At 49.2% G+C, this 19,350-nt stretch overlaps 2 non-coding genes and 2 pseudogenes across 2 annotated transcripts; 2 read left to right on the forward strand and 2 right to left on the reverse strand.

Annotated features, from left to right (window-relative positions):
- The window catches only part of LOC123356633, a 584,020-nt pseudogene that overhangs the window by 189,457 nt on the left and 375,213 nt on the right, over nt 1-19,350 (forward strand).
- Nucleotides 5,348-5,420, forward strand: TRNAV-AAC. Its single transcript has one exon. It is a non-coding gene; the product is annotated as a tRNA-Val (tRNA).
- Nucleotides 6,819-6,890, reverse strand: TRNAG-UCC. Its single transcript has one exon. It is a non-coding gene; the product is annotated as a tRNA-Gly (tRNA).
- On the reverse strand, nt 12,086-13,128 carry LOC123356690 (annotated as a pseudogene).

The following is a 19,350-nucleotide window of genomic DNA, read 5'->3' on the forward strand; positions in this document are numbered from 1 at the left end:
ACTCAAGGCCGCCCCAGACTTTCCCTTTCTCCCTTCTGGGAAATCAAGTTCAAGTTCTACAAGGAGCTAAGAAGCCTCAACCCTGCATCTGAATTAATGTCACATTTCTCACTGCCTGACAGAAACAAATGTCATTTCAATCCCAGGTGAGTCCACTTCAGTCATTCCTCAGCCCCATTCCTTCACCCTCCTGCCTTAGCTTAGGGTATTGCGCCACCCTGTGGGCGTTTCATGTCCCTCCTCAGTTTCACACAGAGACACAATTTCCTTTGCATGGATCCATGAACAGCAAAACCTCCCTGTGTCTCTTGTCTGAGCCAGGGCATTCGATTCCATTGAAACCTTCTCTCCTGCAATGGCAACTGTCAGACAGAGGGGACGTGGCTACCTTCAGCCCTGGCAGTGAGATATTCCCTCTCCTCTTTCATCATGCTGATGTTCTTATTCCATAAAACATGAACCATGGAATAAAAAGCTGAGTTTACTCCAGGGTGAGGAAAGAAAGGAGCCACCAACTCCCCAAAAAATCTCAGTGCCCCAGAGAAAACCTGCCCCTGTTATTGGAACTAATGATGTGCTGGAGATATGTTGGGAAAAGGGACTGTGTGAATTGCCAAGGCAGGAAACGAACGATCTACAACAACATCATTAACCACAGACACACTCTAGCCATGCTCCAGCCAGTGGGGAAATGAGCAGGAATTCATAATGTCAACTATAAAAATGATACACATCTAGAAATAGCATAATTATAATCAGCCAATCAGAACCTCTCCATAGACCCCTTACGCGACAACCTTTCTACAATATTGGCTACAAGTAGAACAGCGGTCGCAACGGTGATCTATACGGTTACAGATTATGTCAATAACGTCACAGGAGGTGACACGGCATCAGTGAGACTGATACTGGAATACTGCCTCCAGTTTTGGTGTCCTCATTTGAAAAAGATGTTGTGAAATTGGAGCTGGGGCAGAAAAGAGCCACCAAATGTTCTGAGGGCTGAAGAAAAATGCCTTCTAGTGAGCTATTGAAAGAGCTCAACCTGCTTAGCTTATCAAAAGAAGATTGAAAGGTGACTTCATTGAAGTGTTGAAGTGCCTTAATGGAGAGAAAATATTGAATATTAAAGGGCTCTTTAATCTAGCAGAGAAAGGCATAACAAGACCCAATGGCTGGAAGGTGAAAAGAGACAAATTCATATTACAACTAAGGCACAAAAATTCAACAGCGAGGATGGTTCACCACAGGAACAAGCTACCAAGGAAAGTGGAGGATTCTCCATCTCCTGATGTCATTTCATGAAGACTAGATGCCTTTCTGGAATGTGTTTGCCCCCAAAGTAGCTCTTGTGTCATACGGGAGGCCTGTGATATGCAGGAGGTCAGATTAGATGCTCTAATGGTCTCTTCTGGCCATAAAGTCGACTAATTTCTGAAAAACTGAGTGTAGCATTGGGAGCAGCGTCTGATGTTTCCCTGTCTAGCCGGCTTGCTGCCTAGAACGAACGCTCCTTGAGTGGGGTGATCCACAGGGAGTAGCTGAAACCTCCAAAGTGCCTGGCCAGGGGCAGGACATTAGCCCAGCAAGGGAGGGGTGCGGCAGTGACATCACAAAGGCCTTTGGCAGGACCTCAGCCTATTGGTCCAAGGCGGTGGGGAGGTGGTGACCTCACAGAGAGATGCTGACATCAGCCAGGCAGGACAGGGGCGAGGGGCCAGGGAAACCTCAGAGACCCCTGTGGCTTTGCTTCAGCAAGTCTCCTTCTCCAGGTCTCTCTTTGAGGACTGAGAGAGTATTCGGGTTCACGGACGTGAGCGCCAGGAGGAACCTCTTTCGAGTTTTCTCCTTCCCTTTTAGTGATTTTACTAGAAAACAGCCGTCCCTGTTTAGACGGTAAGAGCCTCCTCGAGGTCTGAAACCTGTTCAGTCTGATCCATCTGGTGACAGGTCACTTCCCTTCTCTATACCTCAGGCTCCTCCCCATCTGCCCAATGGGAACAGGGACAGTTTTCGAGCTCTGGGCAGTCGTGAGCCTGAGTGAGATAAGGGGCGATAAAGCCCTCTGTGAAGGAGAAAGGGGAGTTTCATGGTGTTTAGCACCAAGGAATTCTAAAGTTTGCTAAAATGTCTAGTCTGCGGAAACAAGAAATGGTCGGGGCCAAAATTTTTAACCATTGCCTTTCTTAAAGCCCATTCAGGGATGTGAGTCCCTGTCTTTTAGGTACCTGGGGTTCTTTGCCAGCAGGAGAGAAGAGGTTCCTGCCTCCATTTTTGTGGCCTTAACAAACCAAGTGTTGTACCCCAGTTCTCATCTGAGATCCCTGAAAAAGAACATCTTCCATCCATGAACAAGACAGGACCTATCTTTCAAAGGGGAACAAAGAGACCCCTGGGACTTACAGACTAGCCAGCCTCACTTCCATAGCTGGAGAGATACTGGAATACATTCTTAAACAGTTTGTCAGCAGCACCTACAGGAGAATTTGGTTCTTAGGACAAGTGAGCATGGATTTGTCAAGAACAAATCATCCCAAACCAATCCTCTTTCCTTCTTTGGCAGGGTTCCGGGCCTAGTGGAGGTGGGTAAACAGTAGATGGGATCTATCTTGGGAATACTATGGCTTTTGATACAGTCCCGCAGGACATTCTCACAAGCAAACCAGGGAAATGCGGTCTAGATGCAATCAGTGTCATGTGGGTGCAGAGCTGGTTGAAAGCCCAGACTCCAGGAGCCCTTCTCCAGGTTTGGCTGCCCAACGGAGAGGGTGCACCTAGTGGGTCCTGCAGGGATCAGTCTGGGGTCCGGTACTAGTCAATAGTTTCATGAATGATTTGGAAAATGGAGTGGAGATCATGCTTCTAAAATGTGCAACTGACACCAAGCACTTTGGAGCTGAGGACTGGAATTCAAAACGCCCTTAACGAATTGGAGACTTGGTCTTCTTGAGCCAAACCCCATGGCTGGGCCCCTCTCTCTAGACTGGGCTGAAGTGAAACCCCAGAGCCAGACACTCCTCCTCCTGGGCAGTGCGCTCCGACCTTGAATGGTCAGATGCTGCTTAGCGCTGTCAGAGCAGCTTTGGCTGGGGGATTCTCCCAGCACTTTCCAATAGCGGGAAGGTACGAAATCCCCATTTGCCTGCTGGGGACGGAGCCCTAGAGGGGGGAGCAACTTGCCCAGAGTCTCACCAGAAAAGGAAAACAACCAGCAGTGGAACCAATAGGGGTGTCAGGATCCCGGAGGCGCTGTCAACCCCACACTAGGGCGGTGTTATGCACCCCCTGCTGCTGGCCGAGTTTCTCTATCCCTTGGCAATAAGACAGTCTAGAACCCCAACCAGGGTTATTCTATCTGCTACCCAAGATCCATAAACCTGGAAATCCTGGACGCCCCATCATCTCAGGCATTGGCACCCTGACAGCAGGATTGTCTGGCTATGTAGACGCTCCATCATCATTCCACACAAAGATGGACTACAAGCCGTCAGGAACAGTGTCCCCGATAATGTCACAGCTGAACTTTGTGACTTTGTCCTCACCCATAACTATTTCACATTTGGGGACAATGTGTACCTTCAAGTCAGCGGCACTGCTATGGGTACTCACATGGCCCCACAGTATGCCAACATTTTTATGGGTGACTTAGAACAACGCTTCCTCAGCTCTCGTCCCCTAATGCCCCTACTCTCCTTGTGCTACACTGATGACATCTTCATCATCTGGTCCCATGGAAAAGAAAACCCTTGAGGAATTCCACCATGATTTCAACAATTTCCATCCCACCTACAACCTCTGCCTGGACCAGTCCACACAAGAGATCCACTTCCTGGACACTACTGTGCTAATAAGCGATGGTCACATAAACACCATCCTATACCGGAAACATACTGAACGCTATACTTACCTACATGTCTCCAGCTTTCATCCAGACCACATCACACAATCCATTGTCTACAGCCAAGCTCTAAGATACAACCGCATTTGCTCCAACCCCTCAGATAGAGACAAACACCTACAAGATCTCTATCAAGCGTTCTTACAACTACAGTACCCACCAGCTGAAGTGAAGAAGCAGATTGACAGAGCCAGAAGAGTACCCAGAAGTCACCTACTACAGGACAGGCCCAACAAAGAAAGGAACAGAACCCCACTAGCCGTCACCTTCAGCCCCCAACTAAAACCTCTCCAGTGCATCATCAAGGATCTACAACCCGTCCTGAAGGACAATCCCTCACTCTCACAGATCTTGGGAGACAGGTCAGTCCTTGCTTACTGACAGCCACCCAACCTGAAGCAAATACTTACCAGCAACCACAGAACAAAAACACTAACCCAGGAAACTATCCTTGCAACAAAGCCCATTGCCAACTCTCTCCCCATATCTGTTCAGGGGACACCATCATAGGACCTAATCACATCAGCCATGCCATCAGGGGCTCATTCACCTGCACATCTACCAATGTGATATGTGCCATCATGTGCCAGCAATGCCTCTCTGCCATTTACATTGGCCAAACCAGAGAGTCTCTACATAAAAGAATAAATGGACACAAATCAGACATCAAGAATTATAATATTCAAACACAGCCAGAGAACACTTCAATCTCCCTGGTCACTCGATTACAGACCTGAAAGTCGCAATATTACAACAAAAAACCTTCAACAACAGACTCCCACGAGAGATGCTGAATTGGAATTAATTTGCAAACTGGACACCATTAAATTAGGCTTGAATAAAGACTGGGAGTGGGTGGGTCATTACACAAAGTAAAACTATTTCCCCATCTTTATTTGTCCCCCTACTGTTACTCACACCTTCTTGCCAACTGTTGGAAATGGGCCATCCTGATTGTCACTACAGGTTTTTTTCTCCTGCTGATAATAGCTCACCTTAACTGCTCACTCTCATTATAGTGTGGATGGCAACACCCATTTTTTCATGTTCTCTGTGTATATATATATCTTCCTGCTGTATTTTCCACTGCATGCATCTGATTAAGTGGATTTTAGCCCACGAAAGCTTATGCTCAAATAAATTTGTTAGTCTCTAAGGTGCCACAAGTACTCATTATTTTTGCAGATAAATTCATGGAGGTGAAGTCCATTAAGGGCTATTAGGCAGCCTGGGTAAGGAATGGTATCCCAAGCCTCTGTTTGTCAGAGGGTGGAGATGGATGGCAGGAGAGAGATCACTTGATCATTACCTGTTAGGTTCAGTCCCTCTGGGGCACCTGGCATTGGCCACTGTTGGCAGACAGGATATGGGGTTGGATGGACCTTTGGTCTGACCCAGTCTGGCCAATCTTCTATTCTTATGAAGGGAGGGGCAGAACCCTGCAACAGAGTTTCTGTAGTGTAGTGGTTATCACATTTGCCTAACACGCAAAAGGTCCCTGGTTCAAAATCAGGCAGAAACATGAGGGCTTAATTTTTCCCAGCTCCTAGTGGCCTGTCCCTGCTGTTGTAGGAGCAGCAGTGATTTCTATGCTCAATAGGTCTGTTATACTTCCCCCATTCCCATTTTTGTCTCCTCTCCCTCTCTGAATGCCTGTGAAGTGGCTTTCCCCCTCCCCCTCCCGCTCCCTCCTGCAATGCTTGTGGGATGAAGGGGCTGGTTGAACAGCTGGAAGATCAGAAGAGCTGCTAGATAGACAAGGTGTCTGGGACTCTCATTAGGCAGCGATCACACACCCAGAGCATGGACACTGCCCAAGGTGGAGTGTGACCCACCAGATGCAGCCAAGTCATCTCTAGTCGCAGGCCATGAGGAGCAGGTCCTTAAAAGGGGAAGGGGCCCTGTGTTCAGGAGTCACTCACAAGCTTGTACCTCCAGTGAATGCCCTTCGCCCGGACCGCCTGGCCAGTGGTTTGCTGCGTTGCAGTTCATTGTGCCTCAGGAAGACTTACCTTCATCGCACTGTCCATCACGGCGCTGTGGGACACTTACCTGGCAGAATCCTGTGCCTGCCTCTTGGCTTCCCAGGGGTGGCTACTTGCAGCCCAGGAGAAGAAGGATGGTTCTGGTGAAAGGACGACAAGCAAAGCACTGGGAGGAAATTTGGGTGTGGGCTCTGCGCTGGGGGTGGGGGTGGGGGTGGGGTGCAGGAGGGGTGGTGCAGCTCCCAAAGTGACCGGTACACACAAGCCTCTGGCAGCAGCTCCTAGATGAGTGGGGCCAGGGGATCTCCATGTGCTGCTGTCTGCAGGTGCTGCCTCCAGAGCTCCCATTGGCTACAGTTCCTGGCCAATGGGAGCTGCAGAGTCGGTGCTCGGGGCAAGGGCAGCACGTGGAGACACTCCCCCCACCCCAGGGGATGCTGGGACATGCCAGCCACTTCTGAGAGCGGCACGGAGGGACGGAGGTAGAGTGGGCAGGGAGCCACCTTAGTGCTGCTGGCACATCTCTGCACACCCGTTGGGGGAGGGGAGCAGAGGGCCTCCATGTGCTGCCTGGGGTAGGGGCAGAGCACGGAGCTTCCTCCCCTCCCGGGTCTATTCCAGGAGTGGGTGGGTGGGGTCTTTTGGCCTGCAAGGTGCAGCAGGTCGGACTAGATGATCACACTGGTCCCTTCTGACCTTAAAGGCTCTGAGTCTAAAAGGGAGAGGGAAGTAAAGGAATTAAAAAAAAAATAAACCAAGCATTGTAATACCAGGATGACTCCAACTGTTCATTATATAGTCCCACCCCTTTCTTCCTCCACTGGGTGTTTAATGACCTGTTGGGATTTGGGATACTGATTCTTTCATTCCATTGATAAACTGATACAACGTGACTGAAATTAAACCAATTCCCAGTGGAGGAATCATCACATCATTGCATTGGCTGGGAATCGAACCCAGGTCAACTGCGTGGAAGGCAGCTATGCTCACCACTATACCACCAATGCATCTGGGGAAGCTCTCTGATTTTTCACACTTGGTGTCTGGTCACCTTACTTCTCAGCATGAGGCAAATGTCTCTGTGGTCTCTGCCATTCATCGTGGGGAGTTTCCCCACTGATAACAGTTCTTGCTGGGTCGGGGAGGGGAGAGAGAAGAGGCGTTTATTCTGTTTCATTCCTCTCCATTTTCTGTTCCTCCCCTTCCCTTCCAGGGTCCTCCCTTCCATTTCAGACTGTGCAGTGACACCCTCCCCGCACCCAGGACTCTGGAGCCTCTGGAGCAGCGCGATCCCATGAGATCCTCAGTGACCAAGGGTCTTTTCCAACTTCCAGGAGACCCAGCTTGAGTCTAAAGGAAGCTCTGTTCCTTCCTGGGGATCCTCTCTCCCTTCCTGGAGATCAAGAGCATGAAGCCTCTGCCTTGCCTCCTGGGTCTGAATTAATGTCCCATTTCCCACTATGTGCTCGAAAGAAACAAATGTTTCTAACCCAGGTGAGCGGCGTTAATTCAGCTGGAATCCTTCACCCACATTCCTTAGGAGATACAGACTCTCTGTGACACAGACTGACGGGGGTTCATCTCTGCATGTCCCCAGTGGGGAAGGAAAGACACTGAGGGGGAAGGAAGAAGATGGACAGAAGGAGTCAAATGGGGCTATACCAGAATAGGACATTTTCTGCCTGTTAAAATGTACTAGACTCTAATTGCTTAAAACAAAACAAAAACCCACCAGCTGCTGTTTGAACCATCAGCTTTTCACAGAGCAGCTAAAGTGGTGAAGCACAGACACACATAACCACCTACAGCCCAAGTTTGTCTAATAAGCACCTATAGTGGCTCATGCAGGGGGAAATACAGCTGTGGGTGTGAGTTCAGGCCTCACCCAGAGCATTGGTTTTCATTAGCCATGGAGTTTCCCCTACTTGCTTTGCCCAATTCACAAGGAAAGTGCCATAGGAGGGTGATGAGAGTAAATTCTAAACTCTGAAATGCAGAGGTTGGCCCAGAGATTGGGATAAGGGGTTTGAAGAGAAAAAGCTCTAAGAGTATAAAACCAGACAGTCTCCAGGGGCAGGTCCGGTACAACGCCTCAACAGGGAGCCATTCGGGGGAGGGGGTTTCACTTCCTCTGTTCAATGTCCTGAGAGGTATTTGAAGATGAAGATAACGCCATGGCTAACAGGTGACTGGCACGTCCTGGGTTAAAGAAAGGGACCTGGGTTGATAGTCTGAAGATTTGCATTACCGTCACTGTCTGACCCCCCTTCAGTGCAGAGCAGGTGTGTACGTTGCTGGGTGGAACGCAGAGACTCCTGGAGAGCAGGGGCAGCTGTTTCCATGGCAGAGAGCCTGGCACTTAGGAGACTTTCTACACTTGCTGTTTTGAAGCAATTCTATAAAATAACAGTGGAGCTACAATGTCCAGTCCAAAATTTCAGCCCCCCTGGTGCAAAAATGCTATTTTAGAATCTAAACAGGAGGCTCCCGGCACTAGGACACTTGACCAGAGAGCTCAGTGGGGGGTGTAAGAGCTGCTGACTCTGAGGGTCCTGGGCTAAATCCACTTGCAGGGGGAAGCGTGTTGATTTAACTGATGGCTAATGAGCACCAGCTACTAGGGGAGAAGCCCTGAGAGCCGCTGCCACCCCAGCTGCTGCTAGGGCAGGGGGAAGCCCCAGGGGGCCAGCTGCTGCTCTGGCCACCCCAGAAGTGCTGCCGGGGGCCACCGAGCTGCGGCTGCTCCTGCTGCCCCTGGGTCCACTGGGGCCGCTGTTTGGGCGGTCCCCGGAGCCAGTTGATTGAGTGGCCCTGGAGTCAGCCACTGTGCTCACTGCAGAAGTCACAGAGATAGCATGAAGTCACAGAATCCGTCACTTCCACCACCTCTGTGACAGACACGGAGACAAACCCCTCCCTGCTGTGACTGCAGTTCCTGGAAGGAAAGAGAAGAACAGAAAGTGACAAGAGAAGGAAAGAGAGAGAGTCCCTGTCACCTCTCTCCCCTGCTCCCTCCCCCTTGTATTCTGTAACCCCATCTCACTGGGTTCCCTGTGCTGGTGCCATGGGGGTGACACTAGAGTTCTGGGGCTTTGGGGGGAGGGGAAGGGGGCTCTTCACTTCTCAGCATTTCACACAAATTTGTCTTTGGGCTGAAATTTCTCCTGTGGGGCCTCTCAGTCAGAGCTGTACCCCACCCCCTTCAGTGGGGGTGTGTGTAAATTGCAGAGCAGGCAGAGAAGTCACCCATAAAGGGTCATATTGTTCTGGTGACTGGTTCTGACCGGGGTCCCACGTCCTCTGACACAGGCTCATGTGCAGAACATGGGAGCTCTGGCTTGTCCTAAATGCTGTAGACTGTGAGTTCCTGGAAAGGGCAGGGGAGATTGAGCAAGAGGAGAAAGGCAGAGACATTGGAGACGAGGAATTGGGGGGAGAAGAAGGAGAGAACAGAGAGACAATAAATGATTGAAGCAGAACAGGTGTCCCAACTCCATCTTGCTCATCACAGGTGTTCACAGAGACAGGTAGTTGCAGGTTTTCCAGTGTCAAGTCTGAACTTTGATTCTAACAATGTGCGTTGAAATATCAAGGGGATCTCCACATACCTGATCTCTTCCCCCCTCCCCTTTTTTGTATTAATTTTTATTTTGACGTATTTGGCTTAACCGTGATCTTCTCTTTCCCCACCTGTATTACAATTGGGGGTTATGTTTATTTTGCTTCCCTTTTGTTCATGTCATTATAACTGTAACAGCAAAGGAACCTGCAGGAGCAAAAACTGACTGAAAACTTTATTTCCCCACCATGCCGGAACATCCTACAAACAGCTCACGCAGCTGGAATCATAATACGCAAGGCCAGGGGATGGGAGATGCAGGTTTCCAAGTGTTCTGTCTTTCTCAGATGACACATTCCAGCCCCTTGTGTGCCTCCAGCCTGTATGACCTTCTGGACTTTGACACATTTATTGTCTCATTCTATAGATAATGTGATTGTTACACAATGTGACTGAAATTAAACCACTTCCAGATGAGGAAACAACAGAAGAGAAAAGCCATTATCGCATTGGCTGGGGATCAAACCCAGATGAATTGCTTGGAAGACACCTATGCACACCACTATACCACCAATGGGTCTGGTAAGAGTAGATTTCCTGCAGGCTCTGTGTGCTGGCAAAGGGGGTGACACATGACCACAGAGTTAGTGAGTAGGGTGGATGGGCTGGAAGCTGCCTGACAGCTGGGAGCAGAGTTACCATCCCAGAGTGACTGAAAGGGGGCAATGGTGAAAACAGATCTCATTGGGAGCTGGCCCCACACCTGCCCCGCCCCTAGGAGAGGGGAACTGAAGCTCAACTTCAATCACTGAAAAATCTTCCCTGAGAAGGAAGGGGACAGCTTGTTTCAAAGACCAGTTTTGTGTTTGTTCCTGCTACATACGGAGGGGCTGGGTAGTGCTGATTCCAGCCCCCAGACTATGGGAGGATAAGGAACAAATTCAGGCTGCCAGTGACCTGCAGGAGGAAGATGATCTTTTGACAGTGACGGACGCCTCGTCCTAAAGGTCTTTGTCTGCCCCCTTCCAGTGACTGTTTGGCACAGGAATGCAGCCCCCACTCCTGGGTCTCTCCTGGGGAAATAATGTTTCTGTGCAAAACACCAAAGCTTTTAACAGAAAGGAAGAAAAGGAAATGGCCACATGATGGGACTAGGACATAAGGAATGAAACAAGATCCTTCTCCATGTGCATTGACTTTTAACCTTGTTTGCGGTGTTGTTGTATCCATGTTGGTTCCAGGGGTCCTCTGGGGTGCCGGGCATTGGCCACTTTCGGGAGAGTGGGCTAGATGAACTGGTCCGACTCAGTGTGGCTGTTCTTATGTTCTAACTGCTGGTTACGGAAGAGACGACCTTCCAGGCTACACAGAACTGAAGAAGTGTGTGGGGTTAGCTCCACAGCTTGTCTCTTTCACCAACAGAGGTTGGTCCTCTGCAAGCTCTTACCCTCACCCGCCTTGTCTCTCTTGGACTCTGAAAAGTGCTTTCTCTCCACTCCCTTTGGAGAGAAGTTAAGTTTCTCTTTGGGCAACTATCAGGCTGAAGAAATTGTATTGACTGTGACACTAGAATTGAAGATTTAATATTATAAATAAATGAGTCTAAACCTGAGGTTCTGTTTTTCACATTGGTTTTTCTAACTCAGTTCCCAATGCTCTTCTGGAAAGGCCTCCAGGACGCCTGCCCAGCCCAGCAAAAGTGGCCAGAAGAAAGCCCACACTGCTGCTCTTTCAGGTACTTGAAGGCTGCTATCAAATCCCCCCTCACTCCGTCAGTCCCCAGTCTGTGGCAGTGCCTGGGATTCTTCCGTCCTAAGTGCAGGACTCTGCACTTCTCCTTGTTGAACCTCCTCAGATTTCTTTTGGCCCAATCCTCCAATTTGTCTAGGTCACTCTGGACCCAAACCCTGTCCTCCAGCGCTTGGATTCTTTACATGCTTTCACAGAGCAAAGAGCACATGTTCCATGATTTCATAGGGCAGAGTTTTGTGCTATCAGGAGCTTTCCCTGTGTGAATTTGACAGGTGGATCAACATAGAGACACATTGTGACCCTTCTCAGGGTGCTGAGGACTATGAGTCTCCTTGTTGCCACCTGCCACAAGGAAGAGGGAGTTTTGCATTTGGCAGCTGGATGTTAGTGACCAAACTCACCAGCTTGCTGGAACTCAAGGACCCTCCTCTGAGCTACAGCAGCCACCTTAACCCTTGAGTTCCTTCAATGTGTCCCCCTCTGGGGTCCAGCCCGGATCACCAGATACCCGGTGAAATCCCAGATCCTCTCTTCCCCAAGTATCCCAGGTTACTAGTTTTACTGTGGGCCATTGCTACTGTATCTCACACAGCACCTGAGTACAGTTATCGAACAAGCAAAAAATTTATTTAACAACGGATAGAGATTTAAACAAACAAACGTGAGTGATGGAAACCAACTGTTACCAACTAAACAAAGGCAGAAAATGATAGAATAGAAAGGCCAGCACAAAAAACAGAGAGAGGAACAATAAGATACTAAAAGGACAATGGTTGGAACTCTCCATTTCTCTCAGTCTTTGGATTGATGGGTACTAGAGCTGTAGCAACAGTTGAGGAACCAGGGTAAATTAAATCTAAGGTTTGAGCTGCTAGTGAAGCATTTCCCACACTCACGGCATTCATAGGGCCTCTCTCCTCGTGGATTGTTTGATGCCTAATAAGGTGCGAACTGCGATTGAAGGTTTTCCCGCACTCAGTGCATTCATAGGGCCTGTCCCCTGTGTGGATTCTCTGATGTCTAGAAAGGACTGATCTTTGAGTGAAGCTTTTCCCACACTCACGGCATTCAAAGGGCCTCTCCCCCGTGTGGATTCTCTGATGTTGAGAAAGGTTTGAGCTGCTAGTGAAGCATTTCCCACACTCACGGCATTCAAAGGTCCTCTCCCCTGTGTGGTTTCTCTGATGTTGAGAAAGGTCTGAGCTGCTAGTGAAGCTTTTCCCACACTCACTGCATTCAAAGGGCCTCTCCCCTGTGTGGATTCTCTGATGTTGAGAAAGGTTTGAGCTGCTAGTGAAGCGTTTCCCACACTCACGGCATTCAAAGGGCCTCTCCCCTGTGTGGATTCTCTGATGATCAGAAAGGGCCGAGCTGCTAGTGAAGCATTTCCGACACTCACGGCATTCATAGGGCCTCTCTCCTCTGTGGATTGTTTGATGCCTAATAAGGTGTGAAATGCGATTGAAGGTTTTCCTACACTCACGGCATTCATAGGGCCTTTCCCCTGTGTGGATTCTCTGATGTTTAGAAAGGTCTGAGCTGCTAGTGAAGCTTTTCCCACACTCACTGCATTCAAAGGGCCTCTCCCCTGTGTGGATTCTCTGATGTTGAGAAAGGTTTGAGCTGCTAGTGAAGCATTTCCCACACTCACGGCATTCAAAGGGCCTCTCCCCTGTGTGGATTCTCTGATGTTGAGAAAGGTTTGAGCTGCTAGTGAAGCATTTCCCACACTCACGGCATTCATAGGGCCTCTCTCCTCTGTGGATTGTTTGATGACTAATAAGGTGCGAACTGCGATTGAAGGTTTTCCCACACTCAGTGCATTCATAGGGCCTGTCCCCTGTGTGGATTCTCTGATGTACAGAAAGGGCTGAGCTGTGAGAGAAGGTTTTTCCACACTCCCTGCATGTATTTTTTCTTTTTCGCCCGAGGATATCCTGCTGTGTTGTGGTTTCCATGAGGACCTTCTGAGTTCCCCAACAGGAAAGAAATTTATCCACTTTCTCCCCTGGCTGGTTTCCATGCTCTGTTTCTGGTCTGTGCTGAATCTCCCACGATTTTCCCTGCTCATGACTCCTGGACACATTCCTTTTCGATCTTTGAGATAATGTTCTGTTTTTACCCACTGGCTCAACATTTTCAGGCTGAGAATTCTGCTCCTCTTTCTCACATGCCATTGCATCACCTGCTGTGACAGAGACAGAAACCTCAGACAGGGATGGAAAGGGGAAGAGCAAACCAAAACAAGTGCTGAAGACAGGTCAAATAAAAATCAGGAGCTGAACTCCCCCAAACTCTTCCCCCAAATAGGAGAGAGGAGGGGGATGAATTCAGCCTTCACATCCCATCCAAATACGCAGGGGGAAGGGAGGAAGCTACTGCCTGGTGTCTGCTAGGATCTATAGGAATCCATGAACTATATTTACCCTGAGGATATGACCCCTGCTAGGGACAATAATGAACTGAGAGACCTCCCCAAGGGCTTTGTTGGGCATCCCAGATGTTTCCTTCAGGCACTTACAGATTCTGAGGTGGTTTAATGTTTCCTCACCTGTGCAGGGAGATCTCAGGATCTCTCTTTCCTCTGAACCCTGGAGGTCTGGGACCCATGGCTCTTCCCCTTGTTCCAGCTGGGAGATCACATCACGCTGGAAAACTAGAAAGCCTGCTCAGATGAAAGAAAACAAAGGAGTTCAGTTGATTTCATAAGACTTGGTCATAAAAAACATTCTATTAATTTAACTACAGTGCTTAGTGTGACCTGGTGGGCCAGGGGCAGTTCTCACTGAAAATGCCAAAGTTAGGACAGGCTGAAAAAGGGAGAGTAGATGCTCCCAAAACTGCTGGTTAACACTGAAGTTAAACTCACCGACCAGTCACCAACTGTGCTTCTGATCCCCCACATGGGTTATCGAGAAGCTGAAAAAAGAAATCACACGACCCTTTATTGCATCCCTGTTCTCTGACTCCCAATCAGCAACTAGGTCCAGTACAGTGAGAGGTTATTTAAAAACTCTGCTCACATAAACAAAGTGTTCCTCTGACCCCAAAGGGTCAGCCACATCACCAGGTCAGTATAGGTTTGGATATTACCCAAAATTCCATCCTTCCAGACAATCCTTTAGCATCTAAACTAAAGGTTTAAACGAAAGAAAGACAGAAAGAAGTTAAATGGGAAAGCAGTCAGATACATTCCAAAATGGATATATCAGGTTCTTAGCAGTACTGGTGAGTTGCTGGCTTGAAAGTCTGTCTGGACCACATCCACAGCTTGGATGGGTCATTCAGTTCTTTGTTCCAGGGTTCAGTTTGTAGAGAAGGTGCTCCAGAGGTAGGAAGGGGGATTGAAGACAAATGGGGATGATGCAGCTGCCCTTTATATTCCTTTTGCCATGTGGCCTGTACTTCCTGTGTCCCAAACACAAGCTTCACAGCACGTGGCATGGAAAAGCCTTGGAGTTCTCATTACACAGGCATACCCCGGCATGTTTTGCTGACTCAATAGGTGTATCCCCTTGGTCCTTTCCATGGGCTCATTGTACAGATGATGACCCTGAATGGGCCATCAAACAGGCTAGGCAGTGTTGATGCCAATATGTCTGGGGGTGACACCAGAAACACTGCACAAGTCTGGAAATACAGATATACCCTACATATCTATAATTCACAATACAAAGGTGATACAAACATAGAAACAAAATTATCATACTTGGCAAATCATAACATTTTCACTGACACCTTACATGGCATATCTAGCATGATTCATTGCAATTTTATCAGATTAAATTATTATTTTATTATTAATACCAAAGTGTCTCACAATTCCATACAGTGTCACACTTGGTAAACCAGTGAATTCCCAGGACCAGTTCCCCAGGTCCTTGAAGATGCCGAACACTGTGCTTATGAGGGACTGAAATACCCACATATCTGCTGGGAACACACACACACACTGACACTGTGTCAGTCTATACCCCTGTGTTCACTCATCTAGAAAATTATGATCAATTTTGTACACAGTATGGCTTGTGAGGTATCATTTGAAAACGCATAACCTACTGAATATTATCCTCCTGTTAAAACGTGTAGTAACACTGTATGTAAAGTTATGAGATTTTACAGTATGATATTACTGAAAAAGTTACAATTCTGGGGAACACCCACAGAGCAGTTCCTCAGAGACAGCAAGGCGAACAGCTGGTCAAACAGCCATTCTCCTGCAGGGGGAAGGTGGGAAGAAGACATTTACATTCCATCACAGGGACCACTTGAACTTGTTGTGGAAAATGACCACACGATTGATTTTGAACCAGCACAGCCTGAGGCTCTTTTTTTGGTTAAAAGTGCACAGGGGGCAACAGCTATTGGAATACTGTCCCCCTGAGCTAAAAATCACACAAGCCTTTTAAAGCTTAAAACCCCAAACAATGACACATACGTTGCACGTTAATTTCCTTATTTGGAATATATTGCAAAATATGATGCAGGTCAAAAGCAAGCTGAACAATCAGTTTTCCATATTCAGCCTTTCCTGTTATTGTTATTACACCTGGTGATATGGGAGCAAGACTCTCCATGTCTCAAGAAATGTCACTACCAACCTAGGCCATTTTCACATGCTGGGTGCAATCCAGAGCAGTGAGGAGTTGTGTCATCTGTAATCCTGGGTGAGATTCAGTGTTCTGCTGCTGGAGATCCCCTGTCTGGATACTCCCAGCCAGCATTTAAGGACGCACCGAGTGTCTGTGTGATAAGTAACCTGGACCGGAGCTCTGACTCCAGTCGCTTGCTTGTTACATCCCAAGCACATTCTGGTTTGGGTAGAGAAGGCTCAGGGTTTGAGAGAAGGCCGGGGGTAGGAAGCTTCTGTTCGTTATGCTGGACCTAACCCCCAGTTTTACTTGAGCAAACAGGAGATATTTGACACTGCGATACGGCTCCTGTGCTCTGTTCCCAAAGTGTTCTGCAGCAGGGGAGGGTCTCTGGTCGTGTGTGTGTGTCACTGGCATATTGGGGTGATGCTGCCAGGGCCGGCTCTAACAGTTTTGCCGTCCCAAGCAAAAAAAAAGGAGCGCCGCCCTGCGCCCGCGAGCACCGCCTGACCCCTCCCTGAGCGTCGCGCCGCCCAAGTCCCCGCCCCCCCAGCGCTGCGTCCCGTCCCCCAAGTCCCTGCCCCCCCAGCGCTGTGTCACGTCCCCCAAGTCCCCACCCCCCCAGCGCCGCATCGTATCCCCCAGCGCCTCGTTGCGCCGCCCAAGTCCCCTCCCCCCCAGCGCTGCGTCACGTCCCCCAAGTCCCCACACCCCCAGCGCCGCATCATATCCCCCAGCACCACGTTGTGCCGCCCAAGTCCCCACCCCCCCAGCGCTGCGTCACGCCGCCCAAGTCCCTGCCCCCCCAGCGCGGCGTGACGCCGCCCAAGTCCCTGCCCCCCCAGCGCCGCTTCACGCCGCCCACGTCCCCGCCCCCCCAGCGCCGCGTCACGCCGCCCAAGTCCCCACCCCCCCGAGCCGCATCGTATCCCCCAGTGCCACGTTGCGCCGCCCCAGTCCCCACCCCCCCAGCGCTGCGTCACGTCCCCAAGTCCCTGCCTCCCCAGCGGCGCATCGCACCGCCCAAGACCCCACCCCCCAGTGCTGCATCGCGCCCCCAGCGCCGCGTTGCACCGCCCAAGTACCCGCCCCCCCCCGCGCCGCCTCGCACAGCCCAAGTCCCCGCCCCCCCCAGCGCCGCCTCGCACCGCCCAAGACCCCGCCCCCCCAGCGCCGCGTCGCACCGCCCAAGACCCCGCCCCCCCAGCGCCGCATCGCACCGCCCAAGACCCCGCCCCCCCAGCGCCGCATCGCACCGCCCAAGTCCCCGCCCCCCCAGCGCCACGTCGCCCCGCCCAAGTCCCCGCCCACCCCAGCGCCGCGTCACACCGCCCAAGTCCCCGCCCCCCCCAGCGCCGCCTAGCCAAACCAAAAACAACAAAAACAAACCCCGATCGCCGCCCCATCCCAAGGTACCGCCCCAAGCACGTGCTTGGTAGGCTGGTGCTTGGAGCCGGCCCTGGATGCTGCAACAGGACAGAGTAGAGGTTAGAGTACAGATGGTGTTGTGGGGGGTGGCATGAACCTTCACTCTTCATTTCCCCTTCACAAGAACGGAGGGGACAGGACTCCTTACCCCAGCGAGGTCACAGTCTCATAGTTCTCCTGCATGACATCCCAGTAGAGGGCTCTCTGAGCGGGGTCCAGCAGAGCCCATTCCTCCCTGGTGAAATGCACAACCACCTCCTCGAAGGTCACCGGCCCCTGAAAGAGCAAGAGTGCAACACTCAGTACCTGCTGCCCCACTCACAACCCCACTACTCACAGAACAGCAGCACCAGGGAAATGGACGCTCTGGGAGGCACATGTTAACAGAGTCCCACCCCTCCTTGCCTACAGCAGCCAGGCGGCATCAGAGGGTGGAAAGAGAGAACCTTTGTGTCTCCCAGCTGACAGACGGAGGCAGGGTCTTCACATTTATCACATACCTACTAGCCAGAGCTTGATATAGGAGATGGGGCTGGCTCTGGACCCTACTGGTGTCTCCCTGGTAGGAATGCAAACACTCTCCAAATAAAATATATGGAAGAAAGGAGAAGTCAATAGTAAAGAACAGAAGTTAGAAAGTTAGAATTGTAGAAAATTGATAAAGAAAGCTATCAGAAATCAATGACCAATCAATGACAATAAGAAGGAAGTTTTTAAAAGTATATTAAGTGCAAACTTTACTAGATAGAAATGGCAGAATTATCAAAAATAATGCAGAAGAGGTAAAAGTCCTCAATAAATATTTCTCTCCTGGATTTGGAGAAAAACAGATGATGTACTCATATCATAAGATGTTGACAACGACACTCTTTCCATTCCGACAAGAAGTCATGAGGACATTAAACAGCAGCTATTAAAAATCAGACATGTTTAAATCAGCGGGTCCGGATAAACTTGTATCCAAGACTTTCTAAAAGACCTGAAGTCTGACATCTATACTCATCAAGAGAATGGTGCAGCCATACTGGATTTTCATCCATTAATAAAGAATCAAAGAAGGGTAATATGATTAGTGCCCATTAACAAAGGTTTAGAGAAAATAGAGCCTATCAAAACTAACGGGATATCCTTATTGGATGAGATCAAAAGTTTGGTTGCAGCTAATAGTATTGATGTAATATACCTAAACTTCTGTAAAGATATGACTTGATCAGCACAATATTTTTACTAAAAAAACTAGAATGATACAAAATAAACACGGCATAACATTAAATAGATAAAAACTGTGATAGTAAATGGGGAACCATGGTCGAGTGGATTTCTTTCTAGCAGGTTCCCGCAGGGATTGGTTCTTGTCCCTGTGCTATTTAACATTCTTATCCATGAGCTAGAAGAGAGTATAAAATCATCACTGATAAAGTTTTGCAGTTGCCACAAACTATTGGGGTTGGTGGTAACTAATGAAGTGCCAGTAGATTCAGGCTCCAGTACTGGGAGTCTGGGAAGTTGTCCCTAGCCCTGGCGGGAGGGTTATTTCCTGTTCCACAAAGAGGGGAAGTTCCATTCCAACACCTATGCCTTGAAAATTAGGCCCTATCTGACACTACACCCCATATTCATCATAGTGGTATGGTTATAATATGATTAGGACATAATTATGATGTATTTTGTACAAGATGCATCATGTGTGATTTTCACTGGAAAAGTCTATGATTTGCTGAATATGATTATCCTATTTGTGTGCACATATCATGTTTGTATCTGAAGTTATGGATACTGACTCTGTATCTGTATTTCAAATGTGCTTACTCTGGGTAACACCCACAACGAGCCTTTCAGGTACAACAATGAAGAAGCCAGACAGTGCTGATGGCTCATCAACAAAGACAATGGACTGTAGAAGATGCTTAGCCTTCCTCTGAATGTTTCAGCCAGCCTATGTGTCATGGCTACTATGACGCAGCAGGGCCTGTGACCAGACCACATGAAACTAAACTTCATTTTAGTACTGTATTTTTCCACAAACTGGACTGGGAACTGAGTTTGGAACAAAGGGTTCCCGCCATATGGAAAAGCAAATAAGGTGAGCATCCTTAGTCTCATTCCCCACACAAGAGAACTCCTGGAAACACCTAA

This window comes from Mauremys mutica, chromosome 26 (assembly GCF_020497125.1).
Source record: "Mauremys mutica isolate MM-2020 ecotype Southern chromosome 26, ASM2049712v1, whole genome shotgun sequence".
In the NCBI taxonomy this organism is placed as follows: Eukaryota; Metazoa; Chordata; order Testudines; family Geoemydidae; genus Mauremys; species Mauremys mutica.